The sequence below is a fragment of the Gorilla gorilla genome, chromosome 9 (assembly GCF_029281585.2).
Source record: "Gorilla gorilla gorilla isolate KB3781 chromosome 9, NHGRI_mGorGor1-v2.1_pri, whole genome shotgun sequence".
In the NCBI taxonomy this organism is placed as follows: Eukaryota; Metazoa; Chordata; class Mammalia; order Primates; family Hominidae; genus Gorilla; species Gorilla gorilla.
In genome coordinates, this window is record NC_073233.2 from 106530994 (window position 1) to 106552015 (window position 21022).

A 21022-nucleotide genomic window follows, 5' to 3' on the forward strand; every position below is an offset into this window, starting at 1 on the left:
TGGGACTTTCCCATGCTGTTCTCATGATAGTGAATAAGTCTCATGAAATGTGATGGTTTTTAAAACAGGAGTCTCCCTCCACAAGCACTTTCTCTTTGCCTGCTGTCATCCATGTAAGACAAGACTTGCTTTTCCTTGCCTTGCACCATGATTCTGAGGCCTCCCCAGCCTCGTGGTACTGTAAGTCCATTAAACCTCTTTCTTTTGTAAATTGCCCAGTCTTGGGTATGTCTTTAACAGCAATGAAAGTGGACTAATACGGTAAATTGGTACCAGTAGAGTGGGGTGCTGCTGAAAAGATACTGAAAATATGGAAGTGATTTTGGAACTGGGTAGCAGGCAGGGGTTGGAACAGTTTTGAGGGCTCAGAAGAAGACAGGAAAAGGTGAAAAAGGTTGGAACCCCCTACAGACTTGTTGAATGGCTTTGATGAACATGCTGATAATGATATAGACAATGAAATCCAGGCTGAGGCGGTCTCAGATGGAGATGAGGAACTTGGGAACTGGAGCAAAGGTGTCCCTTGTTATGTTTTAGCAAAGAGACTGGTGGCATTTTTCCCCTGCCCTAGAGATTTGCGGAACTTTGAACTTGAGAGAGATTATTTAGGGTATCTGGCAGAAGAAATTTCTAAGCAGCAAAGCATTCAGGAGTTGACTTGGTGCTGTTAAAGACATTCAGTTTTATAAAGGAAGCAGAGCAAAAAAGTTCAGAAAATTTGCATCTTGGCAATTTGATAGAAAAGAAAAACCCATTTTCTGAGGAGAAATTCAAGCCCGCTGAAGAAATTTGCATAAGAAACAAGGAATGGAATGTTAATCCCCAAGACAATAGGCAAAATGCCTCCAGGGTATGTTAGAGGTCTTCATGGCAACCCCTCCCATCACAGGCCTGGAGGCCTACAAGGAAAAAATGGTTTCATGGGCCAGGCGCAGAGTCTCTGTGCTGTGTGCAGCATAGGAACTTGGTGCCCTGTGTCCCAGTCACTCCAGCCATGGCTGAAAGGGGCCAATGTAGAGCTTGGGCCATGGCTTCAGAGGGTGCAAACTCCAAGCTTTGGCAGTTTCCATGTGCTGTTGAGCCTGTTAGTGCACAGGAGTCAAGAACTGGGGTTTGGGAACCTCTGCCTAGATTTCAGAGGATGAATGGAAATGCCTGGATGCCCAGGCAGAAGTTGGCTGCAGGAGCAGGGCCCTTATGGAGCACCTCTGCTAGGGTCATGCAGAAGGAAAACGTAGGATTGGATCCCCAACAAAGAGTCCTTATTGGGCACTGCCTAGTGGAGCTGTGAGAAGAGGGCCACCATGCTCCAGAGCCCAGAATGGTAGATTCACTGACAGCTTGCACTGTGCACCTGGAAAAGCTGCAGACACTCAGCGGTAGCCCATGAAAGCAGCTGAGAGGGCTGCTGTACCCTGCAAAGCTGCAAGGGCGGAGCTGCCCGAGACCATGGGAACCCACCTCTTGCATCAGCATGACCTGGATGTAGGACATATAGTCAAAGGAATTTAGATTTTTATCCCATTTATTTATTATTTTATCCCATTTTATTTAGACAATTTATCCCATTCAGATCAGCTGTATATACCAAATTCCTGTACCCCCATTGTATCTAGCAAGTAACTAACTTGCTTTTGATCTTACAGGCTTATAGACAGAATGGACTTGACTTGTCTCAGATGAGATTTTGGACTGTGGACTTTTGAGTTAACGTTGGAATGAGTTAAGACTTTGGGGGACTGTTGGATGGTATGATTGGTTTTGAAATGTGAAGACTTGAGATTTGCAAGAGGCAAGGCGTGGAATGATATTGTTTGGCTCTGTGTCCCCACCCTAATCTCATCTTGTAGGTTGCTTAATTCCTACATAATTCCCTTCCTGTTGTGGGAAGGGACCCTGTGGGAGATAATTGAATCATGGGGGCAGGTCATTCCCATACTGTTCTCATGATAGTGAATAAGTTTTATGAAATGTGATGGTTTTAAAATTGGGAGTTTCTCTGCACAAGCTCTCTCTCTTTCCCTGCTGCCATCTGTATAAGACATAACTTGCTCCTCCTTGCCTTCCACCATGATTGTGAGGCATCCCCAGCCACATGGAACTGTAAGTCCATTAAACCTCTTTCTTTTGTAAATTGCCCACGTAGCAAACTTAAAAGTTATTTACAACCAACCACTTAAATTAAAATGGAAGAGGAACTTATAATTTTCTAATATTTACTATAAATGCAATAATTCAACATGCCAAATAAATTTTTGGATCTACCTTATTAGTGAATTAGATTAGAATGGATAAGAATCACACAATAGAAAAAAATAGGCTGTCCAGATTCCTCTGTTTTCACTTAGTAGTTTTGGGCAAGTAATTGCTAAATAAACAGTAGTTGTTCATTTTTTTAATAGTAATTTGTTTTATGTATATAAAGATGCTTGTATTAGTTTTCTATCACTGTATAACACATTAGTGGCTTAAAACAATACAGTTATGTACATCACATATTCAGGCATGACTCAAATAATTTTTAGGCTCAGGATTTCAAAAGGTTAAATTTAAGGTGTCAGCTAGGCTGAATTCTCTTATGGAAGCTTAGTTAGGAAAGAATCCATTTCTAAGTGCATTTACATTGTTGGCAGAATGCAGTTCCTTAAGGTAACATCCAGGTCCATGATTTATTTGAGTTAATTTTTGTGAAGGGTATAAGGTCTGTGTCTCTCCCTTCCCTTCCCTCCCCTTCCCTCCTCCTTTCCTCCCTTCCCCCTTCCCTCCCCTCCCCCTCCCCTTCTTCCTCTTCCCCTTTTCCCCCCTTCCCCTTCCTTCCCTTTTCTTCCCTTCCCTTATCCCTTCCTTTGTTTCTTCTTTTCTTCTCTCCTTCCTTCCCTCCTCCCTCTCTTCCTCCCACCCTTCTTTCTTTTTTTTTTTTTTTTTGGTGATGTGGATATCCTGTTGTTCCAGCACCATCTGTTGAAAAGACAATGTTTTTTTTCCCAATTATTATTATTTTAAATTTTTAAATTTCTATTTGGCTTTTTCTTATAACTTCAATTTCTTTGCGAAAACTTTACATTTTTACCTTTCATTCAAGGGAATTCATAATTACCTATTGAAGCAGTTTGTAATGTCTTCTTTAAAATCTTTGTCAGCAAGTTTCAGTATCTGATTCATCTCAGTATTGGCATCTGTTGAATAAGATTAAGTTGTAATCTTACTTATTCATGATATAATGAGTCATTTTTATTGTATTCTCTGTCATTTTGAATATTATGTTGGGATACTCCTCATACTGTTTAATTCTATTTTAGAATCTAACCTTTTTGTTCAGATTTAGCTTGTAGCTTGTGACCTACTACTGTGGACTGCAGTTCCAATAAAAATATTAGTTTTCTGAGCCTCTGAAATGCTATTCTTGTCTGCTTCATTCTTCCAACTGTGCTCGAATTCTTGCTAGATCCCTGCTGGTGCCATCTACAGAGACAGAAGACAATTATTAGCCACCCAGTGCCATTATGTGGGTTTGGGGAATTTGGACCCTTGGACCCATGGATGAAAAGCATTCACTCTGGCCTGTTTTCTGACCACCTATTGTAGGGGGTGTTCCCACTCTGTGTCTGCTGATGCCAACATAGGAGAGAAGTGCCTATTTAGGCCACCTTTTGCCACTTGGTAAAGGGCTGAGATATGCTGACCCTGAGTTCCCTTCTACTATTTATCAAAGAGCTGGAAGACTCCTGGTTTTGATCTTTTGCTGCTTCTAAGTAGAGGACAATATGTTTTCAAGTCTGGCTGGCTCTATGCTATTGGCTGGAAGATTGTGAAACTCGCGTCATAGATCTTCTGCTGTTGGGTAGAGGACAGGTACATGCAGGCTTGCTGGTGCCACCAGTGTAGGCAGATGGGCTCCTCTTGCTTACTAAGTTTATGGGACAAAAGTTGGGTAAGACTGTCTGGGTCCTGGTTGCCACTGCTGCGGGTGAATTGGGACTGCTACTGTGAGTGATTGTGGGAAGGAAATGTGCTGGCTGCCAAGGTTCATTTATGCCATTGCTGTTGAAATGGAAAAGTTCTCTTGTCTCCCTCTCAGGGTATGTGATGGCGGTGTGGCTCACTTCTTCGATGCTCCACTGCTCAAAACCCCTAGGGCGAGCAGGCAGACAAGCAGGTCATGGGGAACATGAGCTCTGACCCCACAGCAGCATCTAGGGTTGAGTGTTTACAGCTCCTGAAGCCCCATTAGGAATGTGTTACAGTGCGCCCTTTCAGTTTAGCCATCTGCAGGTGACTTGTGTTAATCGGCTCAATTAGACTATGTGCCTTATTGCAAGGACAGAGGGCTTTCTGTATCTTGGGTTCTTCCTTAGTGTACCGATAAAATCAGATCACACATGGGTTTGGAGAATGAGTGCAAGGTTTTATTGAGTGGAGGTAGCTTTCAGCAAGGTGAATGGGGAGGCCAGAAAGGGGATAGAGTGGGAAGGTGGTTTTTCCTTGGAGTCAGGCTGCCCAGTAGCCAGACTCTCTTCTGACCACCCCCGGCTGAATTCCACATTGTCTGCATCATTCTGCCATCGATGGCTTGCCGGAGTCTGTAGATGTGTTCTGCTGATGTGTTCTTCTGCTCCTCTGCTTCTCTTGATGTCCAGCTGCTTGTGTCTGCCTACTAGGGTCTCAGGGTTTTTACAGGTACAGTATGCGGGCATGGCAGGCTGGAGTGGTCTTGGAAACTGCAACATTTGGGCATGAAAACAAGAGTGCCTGTCCTCACCTAGGTCTGTGGGAACAGGCCTGAGGGTGGACCCCTAGCCAGGCTCCCCACCTTTCTCTACCTAGAACTTCCCTGCCCTCTCCCGTATCACTGAAAGATTGGCCTGCTGCTGCCAATAGATGTGAAGGAGGGATGGGTTAGCACCCATTCCTCTGCTAGCATTGCTGTGGCTGGGCTTTCCCTTTCACAGGACTTTTAGTCAGAGAACGTAGACATTTCTTCTCTCCCTCTCTCCTTCTCTCTTTCCCTCTTTCTTTAGGGGACTGTGTGTGTAGGGGGGTGTCTATACCTACTAGTATTTCTGGATTGTCATTCCCCTTGTTGCCCATATTGTCCAGCCTGGATATTTAGGAGATAAAGATAAAACCAAGATAACTCATCATGTCTTTCTTCAGGTACTGAGACCTTAGATAGTAGACTTTTAAACCTTTCGGATTCCATTTATGACTATCTATTTAATTAAGTAAAATTTTTTCAGGGTATTTAGTTGTACTTAGAGGGGAAAAGCTGGTAAACATAAGTTTATGCCATTATATCCCAAAAGATAAGCTGGTGCTTTTGTAAAATTGAAAAAAAAAATCTTTTAATACCTTTTATTACCTAATGCTTAAGATATTAGAAATTTCTCGTATATGAGATGTTAATGATACACAGTATGTGGTGTAAAATGTACAAAATTAGTGAGCTTTTTTCCTCCTTTTTAAACTAAAAATATCTTTTTAGCCAGATGGTCTTAAAACAAAAGGTACTTGAGATAACCTTACCTTTCTTCAAATTAATCTTTATATTTTCAATTTTTTTTAATTCACAAAAGAAAAAAATAGGGGATTTATTTTAAAGTTAGGCTTAGTCATTTAAAAATTAAATAGATGTAAATTAGTAGTAATAATTTGTGATAATATAGAACACTGAAAATGCTAAAACAAAAGATGCAATTTGAAGAAAAATACAGATTGAGATAAAATTTTGTACAAGAGTTTTAAAAACTTACTGAATATCAAGTTTAGTTACTGAGTAGCATGTCTATAACATTATCAATTACAGACATAGAAGTTAAAATTGTTACACACGTTGGTTTAAGGATACTAAGAGAAATACAATGTTATATCTAGGAAGTGTAAAAAAGACATTAGTAGAAAAGTGGAGAAACCTAAATAATATCTAAGGTTTAATTAGTAATATTTGACCAATGTGCTGTTGTTATGTAAGATGTGAACATTAGAAGAGGGTAGGTACACAGTATATATGAAAACAGTCTGGACTATTTTCTAACTCTTTTTACTTTCTAAAATTATTTCAAAATAATGAGCTTAATAAACACTCTAAAAAGTCTTTAGTAGGATATTCGGTTCCTTCTTATATTACTGATTTTATTTTGTATTACAAATCTTAAAAAGAATGAATGAATAAGTTCTGGTATAAAATTTATTTTTATTATGGATAAGAAGAAAACAGCTCACATATTAACAAATATTTAAAGACCGAGTGTGAGCTAAAGTGTCAGATTAGCATCCCTGGGAGTCCAAAGACAAGGGGAGGCTTCCATTGACTGCTCAAACAAACAAACAAACAAAAAGACTGGAGGAAGGTCAGGGGACCTGAGGGAGCCACCTGTGGTGGTTTTGTAAGGCTTGCTAAGACTTGAAGACAGAGCAGGAGTAACCGTAGAAGGCCAGATGTCTTCTGAGCTCTGCATGATTGAAATATTGGCATAAAACCAACTGGTGCCCCAGACCCTTCTCAAGAAGAATTAAACTACATGGGATGCAGGAGGAGAAGCAAACAACATTCCCATGCCCCAGATCAGAGCCTGCTCTCCTGAGAAGTGAAGATCAACTTGGAGGGAAGAAAAAAAATCCACCCACATCCCAGTTCCTGACCTAATCCCAGGCAAAGGTCAGCTGTCACTCCTTCATGCTCTGTGATGATATCTAAAATTCATCTGTCATATGGTAGGAGGATATGAGCAGACAATCTTTTCATGCTGAGATTCTTGCACTGATTCAAATTGAAGTATGCAGCCTCTGGAAAATGGACTAGAAACCGGCTGGCCACAAGCACCCATCGACACGTCAGAGTTCAACTGCTACAGGAGGAGCGGAAGGGAATTTACCTGTACCTTAGATTCTGCCCTGGAATAGAGACAGAGGTTGGAGCAGCAGTATTAAGAAAACCTCACTCTTGAGGCAGAACTCATGGAACCTTTCTATAATATGCTGAACAAAGAGAATCAAGAAACTTCCAGGCTCTGTCATGAAAAAGTACCATTTTTGAATATCAAATAATCTAACATATATGTCATTATAACCCAGAAGATGAATGGAAAACAATGAGGTAGTAAAAATTGTGTTTGAAAAGATAATTGAAACTGGCCCAATAGTCTCATAGACGTTCTTTTGGATAAAAATAGAAAATTACCCTTCTGCTGTTGAAAGCTGTATTTGTTTTATCTGAGTTCCTTCCTCACGAAAGGACCTTCATGCCTGTCAGTAAAAGTATCAAAGAACTGAAACTCACCAGATGACAGCATCAGATGTATTCTTACCACACCCCCACCAAGTTCTTCTTTTCTTATACATTGTTACATTTCTTCCCTGCTACAAAAACCCTTAGTTTTACTCAGTCAGGGAGATGGATTTGGGACTGAGCTCCCATTGCCTCACCTACAGCACCCAACTAAAGTCTTCTTTCTTGGGAATGCACTGTCTCAGTGATTGGCTTCCTGTGTGGTGAGCAGCAGGACCTAGACCATACTCCTGATGTTTTGGAAACAGAATGACTGAGGATTCCCAAAATATATTAACGACCAGCCACAGATTCCAGAAACACAGACAAGCATAAGGTAGAATAAGTTTTTTTTCTCTACTTCTCATATTATTCTTTCTCTCCCTTCCCAATTTTTTTGTTATATCATTTTATTTTGTCTGAGAATATAACTCTTATGTTGTATTCTGCAAACAAAATCACAACGTTTTTGTCTTGCTCCTTGAGTTAAGTAAACTACCTACTTACGACCAGTCTTTTTTTTTTTTTTTTTTTTTTTTTTTTGAGGCGGACTCTTGCTCTGTTGCCAAGGCTGGAGTGAGTGGTGTGATCTCAGCTCACTGCAGCCTCCACCTCCCAGGTTCAAGTGATTCTCCTACCTCAGCCTCCCAAGTAGCTGGGATTTCAGGTCCCTGCCACCATGCCTGGCTAACTTAGTTTTAGTAGAGACAGGGTTTCTGCATGTTGGCCAGGCAGGCTGGTCTCGAACTCCTGACCTCAGGTGATCTGCCTGCCTTGGCCTCTCAAAATGCTGGGATTACAGGTGTGAACCACTGCACCTGGCCACAGCCAGTTTTTTGTTGTTGTTCTTTTTTTTTTTTTCTTTTAAAGCAGTGTCTCACCCTGTTACCCAGGCTGGAGTGCAGTAGTGTGCTTACAGCTCACTATAGCCTCATCCACTCGGGCTCAGATGATCCTACCACCTGAGCTTTCCAGGTAGCTGGGACTACAGGTGCATGCCACCACGCCTGGCTAAGTTTTTGTATTTTTTGTAGAGACAGGGTTTGCGACATTTCCCTGGCTGGTCTCAGACTCCTGGTTTTAAGCCATCCACCCACCTCGGCATCCCAAAACGCCATGATTATAGGTGTGAGCCACTGCACCCAACCATTTTGTTGATTTTTTAAGTTATATTTTGCTTGGCTTGGTTCTTCTAGGAGTTTCACTAAAAGTTTATTGAGAATAATAGTTCTATGTTCTTAGCAGAGTCAAAACTATTTTCTGTTGCTTTTACGTACAGTTATGCATCACATAATGATCAGGATACATTCTGAGAAACGCATTGGTAGGTGATTTTGTCTTTGTTCAAACATCATAGAGTGCACTTACACCAATCTAGATAGTCCAGCCTACTACACACCTGGGTTATACAGTAGAGCCTATCGTTCCTAGGCAACAGACCTGTACGGCATGTTATTGTACTGAATAGTGTATGCAAACTTTAAAATCATGGTATTTGTATATGTAAATTTATCTAAGCATAGAAAAGATACAATAAAATTATAGTATAAAAGATAAAAAATGGTACATATGTATAGGGCACTTATCATGAATAGAGCTTGCGGGACTGGAAGTTATTTTGGGTGAGTCAGTGAGTGAATGTGAAGGCCTAAGACAATACTAGTGTACACTATGTGGACTTTACAAACGCTGTATGCTTTGGCGACACTAAATGTATTTAAAAAATTTTTTTATACTAAATTAATCTTAGCTTACTGTAACATTTTTTACTTTAGAATCCCTAACTTTTTAAAGTTTTACTTTTTTAACTTTTTAACTCTTGTAATAACCTTAGCATTTGTACAACCACACAAAATTTTGTTTGTATTCTTCTATAAGTACTTTTCCGATTTTTAATTTGTTTAAAGGTTCAAAATTTTTCCTTAAAAACTAAGACTCAACACACATATTAGCCTAGGCCTATATGGGGTCAGGATAATCGATATTATTGTCTCCCACCTCCACATCTTCTCCCACTGGAAGGTCTTCAAGGGCAATAACACCCATGAAGCTGTCATTTCCTATGGTAACAATGCTTTCTTCTGGAATACCTCCTGAAGGACTGCCAGAGGCTCTTTTACAGTTAACTTTTTTTGGAAGTAGGTGTAAACTCTGAAATAATGATGAAAATATAGTATAGAAACTATGTAAACCAGTAATATAGTCAACTGTACATATTTGTATGTGCTGTAATTTTATCTGACTGCCAGTGCCATAAGTTTGTTTTCACTAACATCACCACAAACACATGAATAATGCATTGTGCTATTATGGTAAAATGGCTAGGATATCCCAAGATAATAGATGTTTTTCAGCTCTATTGTAATTGTGTGGGCCCACTGTTGTATTCATGCTCTGTTGGTGACTGAAACATCATAACGCATTACATGACTGTATTTGTTAATATATAAAATTCTTGGGTTACTTTTCTCTTCTCCTTGAGAAATTAAAAGAAATTGTTCCACTCTCTTTAGCTTTGACCATTGTTCTACAGCAGTGTCAGACCAGCTTTCATTCTTTTAATTCTTTGTAAGTAAAATAGTATTCTTGCCTTGCAGCACAAGTTTTCTGTTTATATATCTTTGAAGCCAATTACGTTTACTGGCATGTTGCTTAGGGTTGACTCTTCTGGATCCTTGTGCATTCAAATCGTCTTTATTAAAGGAAGACTTTATTTTGGGCTACAGCTACAAATATTTATTCTGCTTCTCTGTTTTTTATTTGTTTGTTTGTTTTGAGATGGAGTTTTGCTCTTGTTGCTTAGGCTGGAGTGCAATGGCATGATCTCAGCTTCTTGCAACCTCCACCTCCCGGGTTCAAGCAATTCTCCTGTCTCAGTCTCCCAAGTAGCTGGGATTACAAGCACATGCCACCACGCCCAGCTAATTTTTGTATTTTTAGTAGAGGCGGGGTTTCATCGTATTGGTCAGGCTGGTCTCGATCTCCTGACCTCAGGTGATCTGCTTGCCTTGGCATCTCAAAGTGCCGGGATTACAGGCATGAGCCACTGCGCCTGGCCTATTCTGCTTTTTACCTGAAGTTTTTATAGGTTCTCCTATTATACAATGACAGATTACTGGGGTCTCTGCAATTATCCAGTGTATGCAACCTGTAAAATCATAGTATTTATATATTTTCTTGGCCCGTTCTCATGCTGCTATAAGGATATACCTGAGACTGGGTAATTTATAAAGGAAAGAAGTTTAATTGACTCACAGCTCAGCATGACTAGGAGGCTTCAGGAAACACAATCATGGCAGAAGGGGAAGCAAACACGTCTTCATAGGGTGACAGAAAGGAGATTTTGAGCAAAAGGTGGGAAGGTAATCCTTTTATAAAACCAGAACATCTGGTGAGAACTCACTCACTATCATGAGAACAGCATGAGGGTAACCACCCTCATGATTTAATTACCTACCACTCGGTCTCTCCCACAATATGTGGAGATTATGGGAACTAGAATTCAAGATGAGATTTGGGTGGGGACATAGCAAAGCCATGTCATATATCTAAATTTATCTAAACATAGAAAAGATACAATAAAAGCATAGTATAAAATATATAGTATAAATGATATGAGTGCTAACCTCTAAATTTGTTCATACTACAGAAATTTATTTTGATCTTAAGTCATTATTTTTTAGGTCCTTGTTGCTCCCAAACTGAATGCTAACTGGTCAAGTTTTATTATTGTCTTTATTTAAGTAGCATAGTTGTTTACATCATGAGCTATTTCTAAGTATTCATTATAACTGGCAGTGATAATTTATAAGACCATCAATTTAAAGCAAGATCTTTCAAGGATTTGTGAAGGACTGTTTCAGGAGACGTTGAACTATTCTTAGGATCCTAGGTTCTGTGTGTATGATTAGCCTTCATTCTAAACTTGAATTTGGTCTTCAGGAAAAATAAAACTGTGACTCTATTTTCATAAGTACATGAGACTGATTTCCTCCCCAACCACTGTAAAAATGCTTCTTCCAGATAGGAATTTGCCATTTGATTCATCATTAACTTTACTTCCTTTGATTTTCAGTATCAGAGCCAGGCTCACTCCTGCTATCATTATCTGTATCTCCTTTTCACAATGGCAAAGAATTTAGGATGGGCAATATAGACTTTGTTCCTCATCTTGAGGGTATGGCTTTTTGAGGCTCTGTGTAAGCTTCTTAGTCGCATTACTGTGGCAGCGCTCCTCTCCAGCAGACACCAGCTGTGCGGATTCTGTCCCTTGCAGACCCCTGACTTGGTGATGGATGAATAAAGTACACTGACACGCAGATTTTTTGCTTTGCCAGTCCAGCTGAGGGTCTGAGCGGCTTACAGACTCCTTGCTGAGTTCTGTAAACAGTTGCAACTTGGCCTTGATCAGCTAGTCAGACTCACATTTATTCAGTAAGATTAATTAACAAAACCTTTAGTCAACACCATTAAAGGGTAATGGACATTGTGGACTTCCCAAGTAAAAAGCACTTAAGCACCCACACTACATCAAAGGTTAGTTTTAAGATCATACGAGTAAACAAGCTAGCTAGGTAAACTATTTTGCCTTCCTTTATTACTACTTAAATTTGTTTAAAGATCCGATTGCCTTCAAAAATACCTATTACCAAAGTTATGCAAACTTCTCGGCCTTCCAAGAAGACTTGAGTCTGTCTCTATAACTATCTCTAATACTTTTCCCACCAGGCTGATTGAACCCCAACACGTTACCATTTAGTGTGGGTGCTAAAGCTTTGCTTCACTGGAACATAGTTGCCTTTTTCCCAAATTTGGTGTCTTGGGTTTAGCTATTTCTTATTTTCATAAAATTTTAATATTTCTCTATTTTCTTATTTCTTTACAAATTCCTTTCAGAAAATAAAGAGAGAACTGCTGATTTTTGCAGTCTTGATCGAAATTACAAGCTGAAAACTGCTACCAGAGTTCCTTTTACTTGAACTCCAGACCAGGAAAAACTATCATAGTGAACTAGATTATACTTTTTTCATGAGTTTATGAAAGACATTTAGGATATACTTGACAAGATATTACATAATTCACTTAATTATTATTTAAAGACTTGTTTATTCTGTATATTATTAACTTCTCAGCTTACACAAAGCAATCTAGGGCTTTCTTGCTAAGCTGGTTAGATAAACCCTAGAAGTACAGATAGAAGAAAAGCTAATTGAGCTCTACTATTGGTTAGACTCTTGTTATTTCAAAGGAGTTCTATTGGAAGACTCACCTTGTCAAAATAAATGCATGTTTTGTACACTTTTTACTCTCTTGATTCGTGTATAAACAAGTAGCCTAATTTGACTAAATGCTACCTATGTTTTAAGCATGAACACTTTTATTTCTTATATTTTCCTGATTATTCTATATCACTTAATTTTAATTCATTTTATTGACCAAAGTTTTGATAATTTTACTCATAAAAATTTTAATTTAATTAATATTATTTTAAGACATTTTCTCTATGACACAATCTTGATCAACAGTATGAGTCTTGTTACACTGAGAGACCGCCATTTTGTAAAGATCCCACCACAGCCTTTCTGAGAATTCTCACCTTTAAGGGAAATATGAAAATGCTTTTTATGATGAAAGGACGTTGCAAATGTGAGACATAATTATGATAATTGGCATTTTTTCCAGCACCGGATATTTTACAAAAATAAAATATAACTATTTCCACTGTCATTGTAGAAACATAAACAAGCAGTTATATTCATTCAACAAATATGTATTGATTGTTTCCTATATGCGACTCATTGTGTTCAGCATTTATGATATATTGGAGAGTAAGCTCTTTCTCTCTCCAGTTCACCATTTGGTAAGAAAGAGAAACAATAGTCAAACATTTACTTAAATTATTTTACATGTTTAATTATGAAAAGATATAAAGAAAAAACAGTAAGTGAGAGGGCATTCACATATAAATTTGAGTTAATGTAGGGTTAAAGAAGTTTCCTTGAAGAAATTATATTTGAACTAAAATCATATAGGCAATTAGATTAGGTAGGACAAGAAAATGGTGGGATGAGGAAAAGCACATTTTTTTAATCCATACTTCTCTAACTCTTTATAGACTCATGGGCTTAGACATTCCTCTGAAACAATAAAATATCAATCAATATTATTTGATTATTTTATATTTTATTGAGTATATTGATTGGTTGATATTTTATTAAAACTTTAAAAACAATTGATTTGTAACTTGGACCACAGTCATGGTGCTGTTGGCCTTCAAATATGTTAAAACATGCAAATAATCAATGAATAATAATTGGCCATATTGTCAGAGACATTTGAACCAGAGCAACTCCATCTGGAGCAGGGGCTTGGTAAAATAAGGCTGAGACATGCTGGGCTACATTCCCAGCAGGTTGAGGCATTCCTAGTCACAGATGAGGTAGGAGGTCAGCACAAGACACGGGTCATAAAGACCTTGCTGATAAAACAGGTTGCAGTGAAGAAGCTGGTTAAAACCCACCAAAACCAAGATGGCTACGAGAGTCGCCTCTGGTCATCCTCACTACTATGCTCCCACCAGCACCATGACAGTTTAGAAATGCCATGGCAACATCAGGAACTTATCCTATAGGGTCTAAAAAGGGGAGGCATGAATAATCCACCCCTTGTTCAGCATGTGATCAAGAAATAACCATAAAAATAAGCAACCAGCAGTCAGTCCTCAGAGCTGCCCTGTCTATGGAGTAGCCATTCTTTATTTCTTTACTTTCTTAATAAACTTGCTTTGACTTTATGGATTCACCTTAAATTCTTTCTTGTGCGAGACCCAATAGCCCTCTTTTGGGGTCTGGATCTGGACCCCCCTTTCCGTTAACAACATTAATCTCAGATATATGATTCCGAAAAATAAAAGAGAGAGAAAGAGAATGATTTTAAAATTAAACATTTAATGAAAGAAACTACTTCTAGCCCTTACTACCTCAAGCTCATAAAAGTAGTTCTAGTTATAGACCAGTAGCTTTGTTTTTGTTCAAACATCTCTTTGTTTGTCTTCTCTTTGCCCTGAAAACGATCAAGTAGTTCACTAGGTGAAAATGGAGGGCTCCCAAGAGTGCGATCAAATAATGACTTTTGAAACTTCCCTGTCTGAGGTCACAAAACAATAAAAGAGGAAAGAGTATGGCAGATTGACGGCTTTATTTTACCTTCTACTCATGTCACAGCAGTGCAGTCTTTTTGTGGGGCTAGGGGAAGTCACTTTCAACATTTACTCTGAGCCATTTATTTCATGTGTAACTTTTTGTCAGAAGATTCTCATTTTATATATTAGATTGGGTCATGTGTAGTTTTAAGGTTATTTTTTTACACTGCAGGCAAGCAATCATTGAATATCTATCTCTAGCTATCCATCTATCTATCTATCATCTATCTTTACTGTCTCTTAGCTACACAAAAATTTATCTCAACTTCATGATAACATTTTGGAACAAACAAACACCAATATATATATCTTACCAAAATAAAATGAGTTATAAAATACAAAATGCAATAAATAGTGAAGTTTTATATATTGAGATGGTTTAATAAAAGGATGAATTTCATAGCAAATAATAAAAGTCAGCAGTTTAAGTAAGTGCAATAGAATGAATTTTGTTCCATGTTTTGTTCCTTGCTCTAACTGCCTCTTCCAAAAGTTTGTATTCCAATAAGTTTTTTTTTTTTTTCTTTTGAGACAGAGTCTCGCTCTGTCACCCAGGCTGGAGTGAAGTGGTGTGATCTCGGCTCACTGCAAGCTCTGCCTCCCAGGTTCAGGCCATTCTCCTGCCTCAGCCTCCCGAGTACCTGGGACTACAGGCGCCCAACACCACGCCTGGCTAATTTTTTGTACTTTTAGTAGAGACGGGGTTTCACCATGTTAGCCAGGATGGTCTCGATCTCCTGACCTCGTGATCTGACCACCTTGGCCTCCCAAAGTGCTGGGATTACAGGTGTGAGCCACCACACCCAGCCCAAGTATTTTAATGTAAATGTATTATGAGTACAATAACCTGTGCTGAATTATAAATTATTATGTAAATTAATCATTAGTACTATTTCTGCTTCATATTTCTTGATGATAAAATTTTAAGTAATTCCTTAAAATTTCTTTTTATAACCTTATGAATTTATCAGTTATTTTGTTACAAACATAAGTTATCATAATGACTAGGAGAAAACACACTACAATTTTCATAGACAATTATTTTCTTTATTATTAGAAAATTATAACGTTAAGCATGCATTTCCTTCATAATTATGTGGACACTTTGCTATAATAAAATAAAATAGATTGGTAATAGTTTATGAATGACACTGGCAAAAAAAGTTATTTAAGATGTCAATAAGTTCTGGAAATATGACAGAAAAATTAAAGATTAAATTAGGTAAGATTGATGTAATTTAGATTAAAATATTTTTTAAAAATCTCTGTTATAAGTTGACACAATAGATATTGCCTGGATACCTGAGAAATCTGGGAGAATTGTATCAACAAATGGATAAGGCAAAAATACTTCTAAAATAATATGTAATTAATTAGTGGTGATTTTTTTTAGTTAAATGTAACAACCAGAGTAGGTAAAATGAAGCAGCTTTGGTGGACATATGTTGCATCCTGGTTTCTCATAGTCTGCTCTCAGGAGTGTGAATTCTAATGATCAACTTCGAAATGTTTGGCATTATCTACTAAAATTAAATAAATGCACACTGTATGACCTAGAAATTCTAGTCCTCAGTTTACCGTGTGTGTGTGTGTGTATGTGTGTGTACCTAAAAACATCTTTTTGAGTCTTAATAGCAGTACTATTGGAAATAGGCTCAAATTGGAAAATCTCAAAGGCTCACTAACAGTAAAATGAATATAAATATTGCTGTATGTTCACACAATAAAACAATATGTGGCAATGAGACAGAATGTATAAAAACTATATAGAACAATATAATTAAGTTTCATAAGCATAGCTTTGAGTAAGGAAAGCTGAATGTTATACAAATGTATAATACTCAATAATATGTATAAGGTTGAATTCAGCAAATTTAATCTATATCATTAGAGGTCAGAATAGTATTTATCCTTGAGCCATGTGGGATAGTAACTGGAAAAGGATAGAAGAAAAGATTTTTGGGAAATTGATATTTTGTTTCTTGATCATGATACATGTTCATGGTATTGTTCCATTTGTGAAAATTTATTGAATTAAACATGATACATGCATATATTTTATCTTCAATAAAATTTCTAAAATAAAATGTACTTTCCCATAGCTATGCTTTCAAATATTTTTATTGATAAAACTCATTATGTATATAAAATTCTCATTTTCCTTAAAGATGAAAACACAATAAAAAATTATAGTCAGGATCATTAAAACCACATTTTTTTTATATCATCAGTGTATGTTTAACCATGAAAAGGAGCATAGAATATTTCTATTTTCATAAAAAGATTAAATTAAAATATTGCAAAAATATCATGAGGAAATGACTACCTTAAGTGCATTTTTGTGTCTTATTCTGTAATGAAAGATATTTTAAACTAAAAATCCATACTGGATTCATTTTGTTTGATTTCATTGTCTCTATGGGTTAAATAAACCAGACAAATGTAAAGTCTGATTTCGTTTGATGCTAATGAACGTTACCTAAATGTCTAAATCATATTGCATCAGTGGAAGTAAGAACATATAAATGGATCTGGAAATGAGGTCATTAGCCTTCCAATTACCTGAGATGAATTACTCCTTATACATTTTTCGTGGCTGTTCGTTGTGCTATGCTCACATGACTGGCCAACATTAAACTCTGTTTCTTTTATTTGAACCATTACCATAGTTTATCAGAATCTCTGATATAGCAGCTATCTCACTCTAGCTTCTATTACGGCTGTTTTTGTATTCCTTATCTTCCTTGTTGTATTGTTAACTTTTTGTGGTCAGGGACTATACTTTGCTTATCATTTTTATCTCTGCAAGAGCTGACCTCAAAGACTCATGTTTAGGAAGCACTCAACAATATTTATTAAATAGTTTTAATTCAGATAAGCAAAACAAGCTCTCACTGAAGACTTCAGAATTTATATTTGGAGTTTCCTGGGAGCAATAACCTAATTGAAAAGGAAATTTGTCTTAAAGTTGCTTTGTTTATATTGCATTTTTATTAGAAGCAACTTTGGAGATGCCGATAGAAATTTTTATGCTAAAATATTCGTAAGAAGCCCCTTGGCAATTCTAATTGATACCTGTTTGTGCATTTTTAAAAGCTTTTATTCAGAACACATATGTTGGCCTAGCACAGTAGCTCATGCCTGTAATCTCAGCACTTTGAGAGGGTGAGGCGGGTGGATCACTTGAGGACAGGAGTTCAAGGCCAGCCCGGTCAATATGGTGAAACCCTGTCTCTACTAAAAATACAAAAATTAGCCGGGCATGGTGGCACGTGCCTGTAATCCCAGCTACTGGGGAGGCTGAGGCAGGAGAATTGCTTGAACCTGGGAGGTGGAGGTTGCAGTGGGTCGAGATTGTACCATTGTACCCCAGCCTGGGTAAAGAAGTGAGACTCTGTCTCAAAAACAAACAAACAAACAAACAAACAAACCATCTTTTTCGGGGCAGAGTGGCTCACACCCATAATCCCAAGTGCTTTGGGAGGCCAAGGCAGGAGGACAACTTGAGGCTGAGAGTTCCAGACCAGACTGTGCAACATAGCGAGATCTTATCTCTAAAAAAAATTTTAAAAAGCCAGGCATGGTGGCATGTGCCTGTTGTCCTACCTATTGGGGATGCTGAGGAAGAATCGCTTGAGCCCAGGAGTTTGAGGTGGCAGTGAGCCATGATTGCATCACTGCACTCCAGTTTGGATAACAGAATGAGGCCCCCACTCAAAAAAATAAAAACAAAACCCCCCACACACTTATTTTTTGAAAAATAAATAAAAGCTTGAGGTCAAAATATGATCTCAAAATCTACATAGTAGATCAACAAATGTAGGTGTCTCAGAAGACACTAAAACAATTCTGCAGATAACTGGCAGTTGTCTTTGGAGCTTCAGAGATGTCTTTACCCCTGGGGATTCTGGATAAGCTCAAGGACATAAATTATAGCTGGTGAATATAACCTGCATGCCTGATTCTCAATAATCTATTACTAGCATAAACATTAGTTAGCTTTCCTTGATGACAGAATGAAAGGGAAAACGTGATTCTTTAACTAACACATTGCTAGAGGTTAATCCACTCTGGGACTCAAATTTGATGACAACTGAGTCAGCTAAAATTTTAAATAAAGCATTTGCTTATACACAATTCGTTAAAAATGACCATATATTCAAGGTACATGATCTTGAATCAAAAGCACCAGTGTTATTACCAAGGCAGTATTAGTCAAAGTACCACTGATTTTTGACCTAGTCTAGTCCTAATTTTAATTAATTAAATATTATTTTTTTTTTAGACGGAGTTTCGCTCTTGTCACCCAAGCTGTAGTGCAAATGGCGCCATCTCGGCTCACTGCAACCTCCACCTCCCAGGTTCAAGTGATCCTGCCTCAGCTTCCTGAGTAGCTGGGATTACAGGCAGATGACACCATGACCGACTAATTGTTTTTTGTATTTTTAGTAGAGACGGGGTTTTGCCATGTTAGCCAGGCTGATCTCGAATTCCTGACCTCAAGTGGTCCGCCCACCTCAGCCTCCCAAAGTGCTGGGATTACAGGCGTGAGCCACTGCGCCTGGCCCTTAGTTTAAATTCTAATGATTTTTAAAAATCTAGTGTAACTCATGAATGTTTGGCTATGTCTACGTAGCCAGAAAAATATCTGATTCATCAACTCCGAAAGGACAGCCCTGTGATTGTTTCTGGGTTTACCTGGAAGTTAGTTATAGACTTGTGTCTGTCATAAAGATGAAATGAGCTAGCTAGTAATTTTTAATATGCGCTTTAAAGTTTAAAAGTCCTCTTGCAGAACCTAGGGCCATGATTTGGAGATGTGTAGATGGATGGGTTACATCTGGCAACCTAGTTTTACTTCATAAGCAGTGGTGCGTTAAAACAACAACAATAACAAAAAACCTAAAAACTTTGGCTTCAGCTTTCTTGAAATGAATATCCTTCTGTACTTCTCCATAGTTCATAATCCAGAGATGAAGCACCTCCTGTGAAACTTAGAAAGGACCAGGAAGAGCTGAACTTGGTGGGTCTCTTGGGTCCCAGATACTTGCCTGCAGTTTTGCTCTGATACTATACACTATTCCTTTATTTTGATTACAATCTTAAATGTCAATTATCTGTGCAGGCTTATCAGTCCTTTCAATTATCATATCTTTGCAATCTTGCATCAACTGATTGGTAAGTGCAAATTTTTCCCATAACCAAAATGGAGAGATATACTTCTATAGTCTATTCCATTTTTGGCAAACTTTGTGACGCATAGCACATCCATAAATTCATTTGAGCTGACTTAGGTCAGAAAACTCACAATGATACCAGTTCCATATGCAAATCATTTAAATTTATGGAAAGTCATGTTTTACCATCAAAAATCCCTGTGAGATATGTTGCCAAATTTTGTCTTCTTACAGGTTAGGGATTGTAAAGGAGATTCAGTTGCTTTTCCTCATCAGTTACATAACAAATTCAAACTACACACATAAAATCTAAGTAAAAACTTTACCAAGCCTCTAGCCTCCCATTTCAGCTAGGTTGCTGCTTCTAAGTCACCTGCCATGTAGAATTTATCACAACCAGTAAACAAGCAAATTTATGCTTTCCTCCATAAAAACAAAGACTCAGGAAATTTAGGTAAATTTTTTAACATCACAAAGTGGTTGCTCAAACTCTTCCTTATGTAACCTAAGCAGTGCAGATTCTCTAATGATCGTTTCCAATAAAAGCTTAATGAACATTCATGTTATTTTAACCGCTATTCATGTTAAGAAGTTCAAACACTGAAGTACTTGCATTTGATAAATACTGTTATTTATAACAGAAAGCTTAATTAACTGGATACATTAACCTCATTATAAATATAATATTTGATAACTTAGTAATTCTGCAGTTGAAAACAGGTTAATATATGAGTTCCGTGTTCAGTCTAAGTTAATAGAAAGTTGCACCTCATTTTCTTTTCAATGCATTCCTCCCTACTAAAGTTTGATTGTTTATCTTCCTGAATTTTATCATAGAATAGGTTTTATTTTATTTTTCTAGGATGTGAAATGATAGGTGGAAAATTAAACAAGACACATAATATTAAATTGGTCTTAGTCTATTAAGAAAAATTAGGGTACAGGTATGAAAGAAATTTTGCTACCGGAATTTTTAGCTTTTAATACACTCCACAGTATCTGGCAGCAGTTTTTCAGGAGACACTAGATTGACAGGTTAATTATAGAAGATGTAAAACTATATGTACAGATAGCAAATCAAACGAGTATTCATTCACTTGGCACTCGACCAGAAAGCGGCAGACAACTTTTATTTGAAACTATTTGAGGATACAAATCATATAATGCATGACATTGAAGATTCCCATGACAAATGCATAGTGAGGCTGCCAGTATGATTACTGATTCACATCCAAACATAAATTTATGGGGAGAAAAAAAACACCTCAATTCACTTCAAAGTAAATGAATTCTCCTATTAGGGTGTGCCATACTCTAGTATGCTGCACAATATCCTTCAGCTTGAATGAAATCACCTTCAAGTTTTACCATTACCACACT